Below are 17,333 nucleotides of genomic sequence, written 5' to 3' on the forward strand. Positions count from 1 at the left end.
GATTAAGGTCAATAACTTTGAGGTAAGGAAATTATCCTGATCATCCAGGTAGGACCGATCACATCACAGAATCTTTAAAAGCATAGAACCTTCCTAAGCTATAGAGATCAGAAGAGACAGCAGTATGAAAAGGATTCAGTCATTTCTGGCTTCGTGGATGGGAAAAGGGGGCCATAAGCCAAAAATGTAGGTGGCCTCCAAAGCTAGAAAAGGCAAGGAAAATGAATCTCCACTAGAACTTCCAGAAAGGAATGCAGCCCTGTCAATACCTTCATTGAGCCTCAGTGTCATATTTCTGAGCTACAGAACTATAAGGTAATAAATGTTTACTGTTTAAGCAATAATAATAATAATAATAATAGTAATAATAATATCTGGTCTGGCCAGGAGCTTGTGCAGCAATTAAAGAATTGACCCTCAAAGTTAAGTTGGACCCAAAATAATGACTGTTCTATTATAACACCATGACTGGATGTCTGAAAAAAGAGGGAAGTTGAGGAAATCGGTTCCAGGCATTGTGCTAGATGAATTACCAAGTGTGCATTTAGTCATCATGACAAATTGGTGAAATTTATTGTACCTATACAATTTGTTTTTTTAACACTTCTATTTCTATGCTGAGATTTCATATCTTTTAATTCACTGTGAGCATATTTTGGTTTTACCATATTAAGGATAGTTTTAATAGCTCCTTAAAAATCTTTGCTAGTTCTAAAATCTGATTCATCTTAGGACTAAACTTATTTGATTTTCTTTTTTCTCTTGAAAATGTGTTCCATTTTCTTGGTTTTTCACATGTGAGGTAATTCTGGACTTCATGCTGGATATTTTCAATGTTACATTGTGGAGATTCTGAACTTGGGGTTTTGGGGGGTTGTGTTTCTTTTTTCAACACATATTGTTTCTTTTATTATAGCACTGAGATTCTAATTTGGGGGAAGTAGCTCCAGTGTCTCTTCAGACTTTTCCTCTTTAGCTGAGTTGCTCTCAGTCTATTGAACATATATGCGTGGACGAGAGAAAAGTCAGATATGCAGATAGAATTTTTGGATCCCTTCTCTGGCTCTTTACTTTCTGGGATTCCCCTACTCTCTCCAGAAGCCATACTTTTCTGGCTTCAGTCTTCTGGTTCTCTTGGCCAGAAAACCGGTGTTTTCCCACTGTTGTTCCTGCCTCCCCTGCAAGATCTCTGCAGACTGTACTAGTCTCAGACCAAAAAAATTTTTAAAAAATGAGGAACTTACTATAAACTTCATAGTTCCCTCCTCTGAGTGTGTACACAAGAATGCTTCTGTTCATTCTCCAAGTAATTGCTTTGTATTATATCCAAGTTTCATAGTTGTTTTCTGCAATGGAGTCAACCACTAGCACCTTGGTCCATCAATGTCAGAACCAAAAGCCTCCCAGATCATTTGATGCTAAGGAAAAAAAAATTCCTACCACTGCACTGATTTTCAAAAGTCAAAAGGTTTTTAAAAAATGTACAAAGAAATCATTTTTCCTGAAACAAATTAAATACCTATAAATCTTCATTCTTATATCTTAAAAAATGGATAGTGGAAATCAAAGAAAGAAGTTTCTAGTATTCTTTTAAGTATTTATTACCTGCCTATTAACACAGCGCAATACCTTTGTTACCTCATTTATTTTTCCTAACAGTCAGATAGATGTATTATACCACCGTTTAATGTTTAAGAAAATTGTTCTGGAAAGTTTGAGGAAATAGCAAGCCTAAGCTTTGATTTCATGTCTTTTTTTTTTTTAAGTTTACTTATTTTTGAGAGAGAGAGAGAGAGAGAGAACAGGGGAGGGACCAAAAGAGAGGGAGAGAGAGAATCCCAAGTAGGCTCCACACTATCAAAGCGGAGCCTGATACGGGCTCGATCTCACAAACCATGAGATCATGACCTGAGCCAAAATCAAGAGTCAGATGCTTAACTGACTGGGTCACCCAGGAATCCCAAGAAAATTATTTCAGAAAGTTTAAGGAAATAACAAGACTAAGCTTTGATTTCATGTCTTCTGAATCCAAGCCCACAGTTCCTTCTACTAAGCCATGGTTTCCTGAGAAAGGAATGATGCATAACCTTAAATAATTTTACCAGAATTGAAAAGGACAAGACCGTTTAACAAGAATACTATCTTAATTCCAAATTTGAACCTTAAGTTTTTTTCACTGAAGTCTTCAATTATTTGAGTATTTAATGAGGACCAAATTGATTTCAGGCACACTATTAGTAATAAAAATGAATAAGAGTAGCCCATGAAAGGAGTAGCCCTGAAAGGAACACACGATGTAGTGAAAGATGCATATATAATCATTTCATGAGATATTTACTGTCATTAAATCCACACTCTCATAAGAAAGTCTGCTTCAGTATAGAAAAGAGAACAATTTATAATAAACTGTTTATTTGGCTAGTGATAAAAATCCAGAACCCAAAAGTTGTCAAGTGAAAGGAATAAATACTTGTTCCATAAAACATATTACAAATGTCAGTCTCTACATTATTAGCACTGACTCATGATTTATCTGGTCTCCATCTTTCACTAGATGGAAAGATTAAAAAATGTTTCTGAGGAATTTCAACCACCAAGTACAAAACAGCAGCTAGAATATCTTTCTAAATACGTGGGAAAGAACCAGTGACAAACCAAAGACTTACTACTAACATCCCCTAGAAAATGTAATGTGAAAGTCAGTCATGCATAGAATCTGTCATTTTGGTACTATGAGGCAATGGTAATGACTACTAATGAATTCCTAAGAGACTAGATAGAAAAATAAAGACTCTAAATGACAAAGATAGCAAACAATATTGGGCAAGGGAGGTAGGCATAAGGGATTAAAAATGAGTTTTGTTAAAATTCAGACTGCGTTTATTTGAAATGCCAGAACTGAGATTCTGTGTAATGTGTGTAATGTTTTACATGACGGTGTACTAAATAAATGTTAAAATTACTATTTTTTTCCATTTCTCTATACAGTTATAAGCAACAGTAAGAAAGCTCTTAATGCCCTGACAAAAACGGTGAAAGATCATGAAACAATCACAATTTCTCCCACTGATTATTAAGATTACTTTGCACAGTCTCAACTTGCACAATCATTTCTATGATCCCACACCACTGTACAAAGACTACTTATATATACAAATCTAGTGTTCGTGTCACACTTACAAGTTGCACTCATTTCTCAGAAAAAAAATGATAAATACTCTCTGTGTTTTCCCGGACTAAAGAAAAAGGTATAGGAATCTTCAACAAACTGTCTTGACATGAAGCTTCAACAAACCATATAAGCTCATTAATTGGCCTCAAACTTCTCTTTTCCACTGTGTATAACATCACACTTAGTGCCCAGAAAAAAATATGCAAAAATGTTGAGTGCATCCATGCATGTCTAGGAATATGCACTTATTATATTTTAATTGATAATGTAAATCTTTCTGACATCTACCAATCAGGGAAGGACAGTTTGATGGGAAGTACTTTAAGATGTATAATTTTACTACTTTCTTGTATAGAAAATAATTCAAAAGTAGATAACAAAGTGTGGCCAAGTAGAGTTCCTTCAAGAAAGTGTTTTTTTTCAGTAGTTTGTAATGTTTAATTATTAGCACGTAACTGGAATATCTGAATCTATATCTCTCTTATGAGAGTTAAAACTTCTATTACAATCAGATTTTAAAATGTTAATTAGCTTAATCATACTCTAGATTTTCAGTAATGTGACAAAATTGGATTTCTACAAAAACAAACGTCTTTTTAAAATCTTCCAAAACATTTGAGTCTGAAATATTTTCATCATTTTTATTTAACCCTTTAGCAATTGTACTTGATTTATATCTATTTTACATAGACAAAATTCTAATTTTCCAAACAAAATAACACAATGCTTACATCACGTTTGGCATTGTTATGGATAAAGTCTATTCCAGCAGACTTCACAAATCTCTGCAAAATCCTATACACCATGATGGCTGCATTCATCCTTTGAGCAAAGGCAAAGAAACCCTCATTAGTTACTAAAGCAGAGTCCTTGACGCATCCAAAATAAACAAATTTAGACATCTGTCTCTGAGCTATGTACTGGCCACACACAATCATGTCAATACAGAAAAAAGAATGGTACCCTGGGTTGGTTTTTTGGTTTTTTGGGGTTTTTTTGTTTTGTTTTTTATGAACAGCTCGTGAAAATTCAAGTCTTCCCTAAACTCCCTTATTTTAATTGTAGATAGGAATTTCCAGAGCTGTGGTGTAATGGGAAAAAACGCAGAAGATAGGAGATGGTAGTTCAGATTCTGATGCTTTCACTTCCTCCCATGGGATTTTTCTCAGACATCAACTTGACTTCCTGCTCAACTTTCCTCATCACTTATCTTAAACCTCATCTTTTCTATCAATGAGAATATGGATTTAGACTATTACTCCTTTTCTCCTCCTCCTGCACCCACCCACATACACACAAAACTATCTCACTAATGCTATGCTCTGGTGTAGCTTCCCTATATGCAAATGGCAGAAGAAAGGAATGGGGAATATCTTAATATCTTTTAATGTTGAAATAGTCTGTTTCTCCAAATATTACATTATATTTTATAGTTATATGTTATAATATATACATTATATAACACAGATATTTTATAGATATAACATATATTATAGATATTATAAATTATACCATATTGAATGTTGCCTTATAATCCAATATTGTTTGCCAGATCTCTGTGGGGCAGTAGTATTCACTGATATGACCCAATAAAGACATAATAAAGATTATAACATGTATTTTAAGTAGGCCTTTTTAGATGAAACCTAATCCAGCAAGAAACAGTATGTTTGCTGGGGCTACTATAACAAAGCATCACAGTTTCTGATGGTTTATGAGAAATCTTTGTCCTTCTCTGACCTGTAGAAACATCACCTCAATCCCCGCCTTCTTTTTCACATGTGTACTCTGTGTGTGTGTGTGTGTGTGTGTGTGTGTGTGTGTGTGTGTCCAAATCTCCCCTTTTATAAGGACTCCATTCATTCTGGATTAGGGCCTACCCTAATGACCTCATCTTAACTAATTAATCTGCAATAACCTTATCTCCAAATAAGGTCACAATCTGAGGTACTGGAGTTTAAAACTTAACATTGAGTTAGGTATGAACTTACCATATGAACTCGACATATGAATTTGGGGGAAGGAAGAGACAGAATTCAATTTACAGCAGGGTGGGAAAATCAATTATCCTGTAGCCATTGCTAGAGCTTTTCAAGGCAGCTACTCACCTCAACTATTTCGAGGAGAAGAAAGCGAGGCATTTAATACTTATCTTCTGTGACTGTGGTTATACATGTATAGTTTACCAACCACCTGGGATCAGCTTGGAGGATTGAGCTGATACCCTCATCCTAATGCAGAGTTTTCAATCCAGAGCACCACCTCTCCCCAAGCTGTGACAACTAAAAACGTCTCTAGACATCTCCAATATTTCCTGGGAGACAAAACAGCAAGCTGTTGAGAACCACTGTCCAAAGGGAAAATGACAAAATTCTCAAAAAGAAAAATCAGTTAACTGGAGTTTAAGGAGTGCTGGTTTGGGACCAAGTTAAAGGTGAGGCTGAAGCCAAATACAAGAATTTCATATCTAGCTAAGATCTCTAAAAATAAAAGGTAGAATTAGGATAAGTTATGACAGAAAAAACTGAGAAACTTAATGAAGCTAGATGTTATGCTTGGATAGGTAGCTTTCATATAAGTTGTGTTTGTTGTAAAAGTTTTTCCATATTATGTTTGTGCATCAATTGATATATTTTAGTCAATGTAGAAGACAGATTTCTTTTTTTTTTTAATTTTATTTTTGAAAAAGAGAGAGAGAGAGAGCACAGGGGAGGAGCAGAGATTCCGAAGTGGGCTCCACACTGACAGTCCCTGATGTGGGCCTCGAACTCACAAACTGCAAGATCATGACCTGAGCTGAAATTGAATTCTCAACCGACCGAGCCACCCAGGCACCCAAGAAGACAGATTTCTTATGACTGACATCTCCTTTGACTGGTGAATACCCATGCTGAAACTATTATCAAATATTTTAATACTTGCCTTGCACACATATGTATATATGTGAGTGTGTATCTTTTTTTACATTATGTCTTAATCTAGAATTCAGTGAAGAAATCCCCTTACTGAAACTGAGTGTCCTCTTATAAATGAAAATTAGGGGACATATTTTTAAGAAGAGTGATCCAAATGAAGAAGCCTAGTAAAGAATAACTGAACTAACCCACACATACTCGCGGGGAGTAACAAATTTTATAATTTTGTACATATTCTATGAAACGATGATGGACAATTCAAATTGCAAAAGAGAATATATAACAGAATCCTTTTTAAAGTTTTTCTGTAGGAAAAAAATATCTGTAACGTACACAAAACTTCTTCTCAGGGGATGAGATATGGATGTCTTTCCACAGTGACTAGAGTTTAACACTGGGAAGTGATATAAGACACCTGCCTCAAAATTACCTCACCCTTGAGGTGTGGGAACTAGGATGTTTATACTGAAACTCCCATGAGTCATTGCTTGCGGTTTACTCCTGGAGTTGGGAGGTATTCATTCTCCAGCAGTGGTAACGCTGGTCTGTCATGCACATGATGGAGTTCGTTTCTGTGGTTCTGAAGAAAACCCTCAGGCACATAAAAGCTGATACTGGCATATGGAAGTGAGCTGCGCACACTGAAATAGCTATACCATAGGATGTGGTAGGCATAGACAGTGTCTGTTACAGTTGCACACAAATATTAAAAGTAAATAAAACCAATTTTTACTGTTATTTAGCTTTGACTTTCTTATTGCAGATGTATTATCATCAGAGGCACAGAAAAATTATCTTTATCAAGCTTAACAATAAAAATTTACAAAATTACTGATTGACTCAGGAACCTGTCAGGAACACTTGAGAGGCTTATTAAAAATTAGCCTCAATTAAATAAAATTATTTTAAATGATCAAGGCACTGGTGGGATTTTGAAATGGATGCAAACTTAAAAATAAAATGAAATATTGATTTCTTTTGTGGTGATTAATGACACTAGAGATATGTCATTAGATGTTTACTGAAGAGGGACAATTTTCCTTGAGCATTTTTTCCTTTAGTTCAGTTTTAGTTGACCAGATTTCATTTTGTTTTTAAAAAATCATTTCAAGTAATATTCAATTCATCTCTGTCAACCTTCTGGAAATTGGGCATGGAGGAGGCAGGCAATCTTCTTAAAGGATTCTACACAAAATAATGACTATGGGAGTAAAAAATATACTTAAACAGACGTTTCTCTCTTGCTCACCTTCCTCAAGCCACTAAATCAGAATTCTGCAAGGCTAAAGTTTTAGGGCCCTTCTGTTCTCACTGCCTTATTGGAGAGGAAGTATTTGACATTAACTTCCCCCTGCAATGCAAGTTGCAATGCTCTCTAGCTAGTGGATGTTGGGACAGAGACTTGACTATAGGAGAGCCCGAGAAGAAATGGCCTTGGGGATGGGACAAGCAGGCAGCCCCTTCCTTTCTCTGCCTCTCTGCTTAGGTTTCTCCTGTGCCTCCATCCTTCCACCTCCTTTGTCTAATTGGGTATGCCAAGCTTCCTCACCTCTTCCATTTGTATAAATGCTACTAGAGTCAGTACTTTAGTAGGCCTGAGGAAAGGAGTTTTTATTTCTATCATCTCACTGGAGAGCACTTACTGCCCCTAAAGTAATAAATATCCCTTATCCCTTCTACATGTATGCCTCTCTACTTCATCTATTTATGTCTGATATAGTGGAAAGAGGACTGGTCCCCAGATTACTGTACTTAGTTCTTACCCTAACTTTTTCAGTGAAATTGAGAAAATAATGACCCTGGGTCTCAGTTTTCTAACTTGAATAGTAAAGAAGGGTTAAACAAGATGATATGTTTAAGTCTAAAAATGTCTCCAGTCTTCAAAAAAGATATACTTGTGTTAGCCCAAAGAAGGTGTTTTGAGAGTTTTAATTTGAGAGATATGAAGGAGTGAAAAGGAGCCTCTTGGTGAAGCCCTCCCTATCCTTCACCACATCCCCCTACCTCTATAATATGCCTAAGGAGTAATCAGAACTAATCCCATCATGTACCTTTTCCAAGCTTATGGCAGTTTCCACAAGTCACTCAAGATTTCCAGGTCATTGTTGATCACGTAGCCTCATCTCTACAAAGTTCTGTATTTTGCTGAAGATAATCCTATGTCCTGCCCCTCCCCATCTTCCAAAGTCCCCTTGTCTTCAGAGTGCATCATCAGTAATATCCCCCTAGTCCCCACTTCATCTCTAAACAGTTCACTCATTGTCTACTGTTCACTCAATAAATATATATTGAATGAATGAGTGAATGAATGAATTTAACTGAATGAGGTCTCAAACTCAGAGGACCCTTGCCCTACTAAGGTCATACAGAATCTCAGAACTGAACAAAATGCAGCCAGCACACCAATGCCACATTGTTTGAATTGTGGCCCTATTACACACTCTAAACTTTAAGATTTAGTTAGGAGTTAGTGTCATAAACAGTGCTACAAACATGCCATAGGATGATGAAATGCAGACAGAATCTTCCAGGTACCCTATGTTACCCTATGAAGTTGACCAAACATCTTGACTAGATCCAACCTGGCCAGATTCCTTTGTTGATGTGGTAATCATGAAGTTTGTGCATGTGATAGAGCTTAATTTCCCAAAGCATAACTTTCCACTAACTTATTAGTGAGTTTCATTAACAAATCAAATGAATAATCAGCCTACCTCTATTTGAGCCAATCTTAACTAAGAGAAGGCAGAGCAACATTGATATCTTTGAAGCAGTCAGCAGACAGGCCAAATCTGAGCCCAAGTCCTTGACAAGTTGAAAGCTGTCACATCAACCAAATAAAAGAGGTAAACTGTTGCCTGCCAGATTGGCTTCAGAAGCTTTTGATCAAGGCTATCGTGGGTTCATCTGAAAGACCTTAGTCCTCTACACAGGGTCTCACAAGGTTACAATCAAGGTATAGGCAAGGCTGTGTTCTAAAATGGAGGCTTGACTAGCAGAAAAAATGCTTTCAGATTAATTCACGTTGTTAGAAGAATTTAGTTCCTTGCGGTTGTATAACTGAAAACCCTGCTCTCTTGCTGGCTATTGGTCAAGGGTCTCTCTCAGCTCTTGGAGGCTGCCTACAGTTTCTTGCCACATGGCCCACTCTGTAGACCCTCTCATGACATGAAAACTTACTTCTTCAAAGCCAAAACAAAAACAAAAGAAGACTCTTCCTTCAATCTGCCAAAGATGAACCTTATTTAATGCAACCTAATCTTATCTGTTGGCTAGATTACCATATTCTGTTGGCTAGAAGCAGGTCACAGGTCTATTCACATACAAGAGAAGGGGATTAAATAGATACATGGATAGCAGGAGAAAAAAATACTGGTATCGGAGATCACCTAAGGTCTGCCAGCCATAGTTACCACTAAACTTTTTGTCAGCAGACTAATACCCTTGAATAAATGGAAGAACATATTTAAGATACTAAAGAAAAAAAGACGTAATCTAAGAATTTTTAACTAGCAAAATTTAACTTTCAAAACAAAAGATAAAACCATTATCAATATGTAAGAACTAAGAGGATATTGATCTCATGTGCTCATTCTGAGATATCTCAGAAAAAAATATTTAGACAACCCAAATTGGTAGAGTAGAACTATGATGATGATTAAATATACACTTACTTATAGAGTTAAGACTAAGTGAGGATTGGGGTGCCTGGGTGGCTCAGTGAGTTGAGCATCTGATTCTCGATTTCGGCTCAAATCATGATCCCAGGGTCATGGGTCGAGCCCAACATCAGGCTCTGCACTGAGCGTGAAGCCTGCTTAAGATTTTCTCTCCCTCTCTCTCTCTCTCTCTCCCCCTCTGCTCCTCTCTCCCACTTCTACTCTCTCTCAAATTAAAAAAAAAAAAATTATAATTACTAAGTGAGCATTAAAATAGAAGGACTAGACTTCTGGTTTCCAGTCCAGCATGTAAGGAGCTTGAAAGTCATCATTCTGTTCTAGCCACAGGTAAAATACTGAACAAAGTGAAAAGTAAAAACAACTTTTCTCATATCCATCAAAGAAGTGACGTCACAGGGAAAACTGATGTCCCCAAAATTGAAGTACAAAACGGGAGATACAGAGTCACACTTACCAGAGCAGAAACCCTCAAGCAGGAACTTCTGTGGGAACCAGCACCAGGGAGGAAACTGGAACTGGAACCGATGAATTGCTGGGGGCTCAGAATACACACATCTGAGATCTAAAAACTGTAGGGGTTTCCAGTCATAGAGGGCACCAAAGTGTTGTGAGTTTTGCCTCTAGAAGCTCAACCAGGTTCTTACTGTGAATATAAGAGAAAAAAATCCCCTTACACTTTTAACAACAGGCAGGTAAAATGAACCATTTTAAAAATACTCTAGAGCATTCTGTTCTTCTTAATATGGTCTGTCCTCAGGAGAAACTATTTTATCAGAGCCTAAACTATTAGGGCTTTATCAAACACTAACCTAACTAAGAAAAGGAAAATACCTGTACTAGCTCACTCTAGCTAATCCCGTCCCACACAAAAAGGAGAAAAAAACTGAGAAACAGGAACAGGCTCAAAAAAGACAGAGACCTGGGGCGCCTGGGTGGCCCAGTCAGTTGAGTGTCTGACTTCGGCTCAGGTCATGATCTCATGGTTAATGGGTTCAAGCCCACATTGGGCTCCGTGCTAACAGCTCAGAGCTTGGAGGTTGCTTCAGAATCTGTCCCCCTCTCTTTCTGCCCCTCCCCTATTCACACTTTGTCTCTCTCTCAAAAATAAATAAATATTTTTTAAAATTAAAAAAAAAAAGAGAGACCTAATCACAGGACTATAGAACATCCCCCCCACACACACATGTAACCACCACATTACTAAAGGCCTATTTACAGAAGTTCCTTTTACCCAGTGTATCATGTATGGCTATCAAGAAAGAATTACAGATATACTAAAAAGAAAATAAACACAATCTGAACAGACAGAGCAAGCATCACAACCAGACTCATCTAGCAGGGATGACTGGAATTATTAGACTGAAAATTTAAAACAATTATAATTAATATGCTCAGAGTTCTAATAAATAAAGTAAAAAGAATGCAATAATTAATGGACAATGTAAGCAGAGAGATGAAGATTCTATGAAAGAATCGGAATGAAATGATGGAGATCAAAATACTATAACAGAAATGAAGAATGTCTTTGACAGACTCGTTAACAGACTGGACGTGGCTGAGGGAAGAATCTTTGAGCTTGAGGGTATCTCAATAGATATTTCCAAACTGTAAAATCAAGGACAAAAAATACTGAAGAAAAAAAAAAAGGGAACACAATAGTCAAGAAGTTTGGGAGAACTACAGAAGGTGTAACATACACATAATGGGAATACCAGAAGGAATAGAAAGACAGCAAGAAACAGTAACAACTAAGAATTTCCCAAAATTAATGTCAGATACCAAACTACAGATCCAGAAAGCTCTGAGAACTCAAATCAGGATAAACACCCCAAAAAATCTACACCCAGGCATGTTATATTCTAATGGTAAAAAAAAAAATAAATCAAAGGCAAAGAAATAACCTTCCGATGGTGTACACTGAGTAATTTACAGAGTTGTTGAATCATTATGCTGTACACCTGAAACCAGGAGAACACTTCATGTCAATTATGCTTCAGTGGAAGAGGAGGGGAGGGAGTTATTGAGGAGGAAAAGAAAGAAAGAATCCTGCTGGAAGCTAGAGGGAAAAAAAAATGCTATAGAAAAGCAAAGATATAAATTACATTGGCTTCTTCTCAGAAACCAGGAAAGCAAGAAGGAAGTGGAGTGAAATATTCAGTGCTGAGAGAAAAAAAAAAAAACGCTAGAATTCTGTAACCTATGAAATTATCTTTCAAAAGAAGGAAAAACAGAGACTTTCTCGGATGAACAAAAATTGAAGGAACTTGTTGCCAATAGACTTGCTTGCAGTAAATGTTAAAAGAAGTTCTTCAGAGAGAAGGAAGATGATATAGGCCAGAAACTTGGGTCTACATAAAAAATGGAAAAGCATAAGAGAAGGAATAAGTCAACACAGAATAAAAACTTTTATCTTTCTTACTCTCAATTGATCTAACAGGTAACATTTTCTTAAAATAATAATAGCAAAAATGCAGTTGATTGTATATATATTATATACATGTATATAATATATATACATATGTATACGTATATAATATATATACATATAAATATACACACATACAAACTTGTGTATAAGTTAAATGGACAACAGTAATGGTAAAGAGACGGAAGAAACTGGGATTATTTTGCAATTATAAAGTAGCCGGACTACCCACAAAGCAATACAGCGCTATTTAAAAATGGACATTTACTTGTAAATGTATACTGCAAAAGCTAGTATGCCACTAAAAAGAGTTTTTAAAAAGTATAATTGATATGTTAAGCAATAAGAAAAAATGGAATTATATAATATGCTCGATTGAAACCACAAAACTCAGAAAAAAAGTAGAAGAAATAAGCAGGAACAAAGAACAAAAGCAACTAATAGAGAACAGTAACAAATATGGAAGATATTAATCCAACAATATCAATAGTCACCTTATTTTTTTAATGTTTATTTATTTTGAGAAAGAGAGTGGGGAAGATGCGAGAGAGAGAGAGAGAGAGAGAGAGAGAGAGAGAGAGGTTCCCAAGCAGGCTCCCTGCTGTCGGCGCAGAGCCTGATGTGGGGCTCCAACTCACAAACCCTGAAATCATGACTTGAGCCAAACTCAAGAGTTGGAGACTTACCCAGCTGAGCTACCTAGGCACCCCTCAATAGTCATTTTGAATGTCAGTGGTCTAAATACACCAAATTTTTAATCAACAGAGACTGTCAGCGTAAGAGTACAGCAAAAAACAAGACCCAACTACATGTTGCCCATAAGGCCCCACTTTAAATATAAAGAGTCATATCAATTGAAGTGAATGGAATGGAGAAAAATAAACCATGCTAATACTGGAGCACCTGGGTAGCTCAGCTGGGTAAGTGTCCAACTCTTGATTTCGGCCCAGGTCATGATGTCACAGTTCATTAGACCAAGCCCCACATCAGGCTCTGTGCTGACAGCACAGAGCCTACTTCGGACTCTCTCCCTCTCTCTCTGCCCTTCCCCCATTCATGCAAGCACATGTTATCTCTCTCTCAAAATAAATAAACAAACATTAAAAAAATAATAAACCATGCTAACACTAATCCAAGAAAAGATGAAAGTAATTTTAGGTAGTGCAGACTTCAGAGAAAGCAAAGTTATGAGGTTATGATAAAAAGGGGCATTACATAATGATAAAGGTGTAAATTCTCCAAAAACACATAACAATCCGCAATGTGTACACACCAAACAACAGAATGTCAAAATATACAAAGCAAAAACTTATAGTTACAGAGAACAAACTGGTGATTGCCAGAGGGGACTGGATGGGGGAATGGGCAAAATGGGTAAAGGTCAAAAGGTATAAACTCCCAATTATAAAATAAGTAAGTCATGGGGATGTAATGTACAGCATGACAACTATAGTTAATATGCTGTATTGCAAATCTGAAAGTTGCTAAGAGAGTCAGTCTTAAAAGTTCTCATCACAAAAAAATTCTCTAATTGTGGTGACAGATGTTAAGTAGTCTCCTTATGGTGATCATTTGGCAAAACTGTATACAAGCACTGAATCATGTCGTACATCTGAAATTAATATAATGTTGCATATAAATTATACCTCAATAAAAAGATATATATCCACAAGTGAAAAAAATTCAATAATCCCTGTGTTTTTGAGAACCAGGATTCTTGATGTTTAAGAAAGGACATAAAAATTTAAAAGTGTTTAAGTAAAAATCCTGTAATCCTATTTTAGAATGGAAGTAGCAGTATGATTTCTGGAGGTCTTTTGTATTTTAAAAGATGACACACACAAACACACAAACATATAGAATAGCGTTACTGCCATGTTGAAATCATCAATTTATGAATGAATGAGTCCAGGGACCAACACGCTGTTCCACAAGGAGGTTGATAATAAATATTGTTGGCTTTGCAGGGCCCATGGCCACAATTACAACTACCCAATTCTGTTATTAGAGAAAAAGCAGCATGGATAATGTATAAACAAATGTCCACAGGTGCATTCTGATAAAACTTTATTTACAGAAACAGGAGCTGGGGGTCACTTGGCTCACAAAGCTTTGCTCACCTCTGAGTTAGGCAATGGACACGAATGACTGCTAACATCAGAAAAGTACAGTCCAGACAGTATTTGCCTTGAGGGAAGAGAGCAACACCTCTATACTCTGATCAGGTTTTGGGCTCCAGCGGCCAAATTACAAGAGATTCACAGGACAGATGTCCATGTTAAACAGAGTAAATTTAAGAAACTCTACAGGTCACTCTACACAAGTTCTTCAACATAAATTGAAGAGAAAAGATAAGGTGGGAGAGGGGAATTTTTAATACATATTAAATTATTTTAAAAGGGTTAAGACTCTAAACAAAATATTGACCAATTTTTTTTTTTTAAGAAAAGAAAAAAGTTCCCGAGGCCTTGGTAGTACTTTTAAATGTGTATTGGCTCTTTCAGCATAGAGAATGAGGAAGCATTTGTCTCTTAATCAAGGCAGTTTGAGCAATAAACTTTGTTGGCCTTCCACCACCTGCAAGGTTACTGGTCTCCCACTGAACTTTGGCTCTGGCACCAGCGGAAGGTAGAAGGAGTCTGCCTTTGGTAGCCTCGTGATTTCCCTTTCAAGACTCTCCTTCATTATCCCCCTCACACTCATCAAATCCTGCCTCGTTTCCTATTTGCAATGTATGATAAAGTTTTTTTGGAGGTTTGGGATCTCTACATACTACTTCTATTAAGTAAGTGTAAGGAACTTTGAAGAATGGAAACCCTAGGTGACATAAAGAAGTAGTGTCATTCCCACTATATTGATAGCAAGGGTGACTGAACAGTGTATTGTCTAAACAGGGACACTTTTTAAAGTGAAAGTTAAGCATGCCAGGACAACAGGGATAAAACAGAACTCTCCCAGGCAAAATGGGAAGCATCTAAAGGTGGAAATGTTTTTGGGCTGAGAAGAGCTGCTTATGGTCTAAATTATAGATAAATGTAGATTAACACATGCTAGGCCTCCTCCTTCAGCTGGCTCTGCCTCTATGTCATGTGCCACTGTGCACTTGGCTGGGACACAGCATTCCTTCCGACAGACTACAGTACAAGAGATAACCCTCCGTCTACCACCTGAGGGTAACTCACAAAGTGCACCCCTTCTGATATCTGCTTCCACAAGCAGAGTGTAGGTCTTTTTCAAAGTAAAGTGCTGTCTTTCTTTGAAAACAGAACAGAACAAAACACTACAGTACAAGTTTCTGGATGATGATTCCACTAATTCTAAGCCATTCTATGTGTAAAATGGAAGTTTCCATAAACCGTGCAGTTTGAATATACAGAGAGTCAGGATACCTCTCACACAACTGGCAACTGGCTAGATATTGTGCAAGATTTGTTGTTGTTGTTGTTTGATCCTATCTACTTGCCTGGAAAATAAATAGTTTCAACCAGAGGCTGTCAGAATATCTTTTAGCTTTGCTTTTTATTTTTTTTAACACTCATTTATTATTGAGAGACAGAGTGTGAACAGGGGAGGGGCAGAGAGAGAGGGAGACAGAGAATTGGAAGCAGGCTCCAGGCTCTAAGCCCCTGGACACGGGGCTCAAACTCACAAACTGCAAGATCATGACCTGAGCCGAAGTCAGACACCCAACCGACTGAGCCACCCAGGCACCCCTAGCTTTGCTTCTTATTCTGAGTGGCATGTGTATGTATGTACACAAATTCATGTATACTCTTTGTTAAGAAAGTGGACTTAAAATGAGTGTGTCAAAAGCAAAGAACAAAGGAAAACCAGTAACCTCAAAAAATGTTTTCTGAACGTGGTATCGCAGAATTCATCCAGGCCAGCAAACATGAGTTTGCCTACCTTATTCTTAAATATTTCTTTCTTTTATTAAAATTTTTTAAGTTTATTTATTTATTGAGAGAGAGAATGCAAGCAGGGTAGAGGCAGACAGAGACAGAGAGAGACAGAGAGAAAGGAGACAGAAAGAATCCCAAGCAGGCTCCGCAATGTCAGCGCAGAGCCCGATGCAGAGCTCGAATTCACAAACTGTGAAATCATGACCTGAGCCAAGACCAAGAGGCTGTTGCCTCACTGACTGAGACACCCAGGCACCCAACCTTATTCTTACGTATTTCTAGAGAAAATGCTGCTGCAACCCCATTCCAGTACGATGACACCCTTAGAACCAGAAAGTTCCAATTCTTTTCAGTTTATATCTTCTGAAAACAGGATAGTGTTGGAAGTTCAAAAAAGGACAAGAAGATTGTAACTCAAGAGTTTCGAACACCTCTTTGGGGTTAGCTAGTTCCGTCAACCATGAATTGCTCCCCTCACTTCTTCATTTTCCAGAGCTGTGGGCTACAGTGATGTCCACAGGGACTGCAGTTGAGAACAATTAATTGACTCTTTTCCTGTACCAATACCCAAAGGTAAGCAGCAAATTGACATTTTGAGAGGTTATTGGTATGATGCAGAAAGTTCTGAGTTACAAGATAAGTAAGTGTAAGATTCATTGATTTAAAGCCATAGCTAGCTAGCATTTACTAAGTTTTGTAAAATATAGCAGGCAGCCATCTCTGCCTTGGGAGTTTACAAGAGTCTAAATCAGACAGACAAGTGAGACCCAGAAATCTAATGAGACCAAGTGACAAATGCAGAATGAGAAAATGAAATGAAGCTTAGCATCCAACAGTGACTCCAGAAACCGAAAAGTAACCCAGAGAAGCCTTCCCTGAAGACCCAGGAAAGTACCTGAAGTTTTCAGTAAGAGCTTAGTTTCCAAATAGCACCTTCGTTGCTGGAGAAACAATACAGGATTCACACTACCTCTGCAGGCAGATCTGACTTCCAAATGGCTCAGTACTACGTCTTTGGAGTGGCTGCCCCAGGCAAGTCTTGAACACCACTGAGATTTCCCACAGTAAGTGTCTTTGTGTGTATTGTGGCAAAGAGGAGGAAGAGAGCTGAAATCGTTTATTGGCCTCTTTCCTATACCCTTCTTCCTCTTGTTCCTTTAAAAACAATTTAATGAAGGTAGAAGAACATTATAAAAAATATTTTTTCCACTGCACACATGCTCCTTTTTAGTCCTCATC

Source organism: Panthera pardus, unplaced genomic scaffold, assembly GCF_024362965.1.
Source record: "Panthera pardus isolate Hobbes unplaced genomic scaffold, ASM2436296v1 HiC_scaffold_13, whole genome shotgun sequence".
Classification (NCBI taxonomy): Eukaryota; Metazoa; Chordata; class Mammalia; order Carnivora; family Felidae; genus Panthera; species Panthera pardus.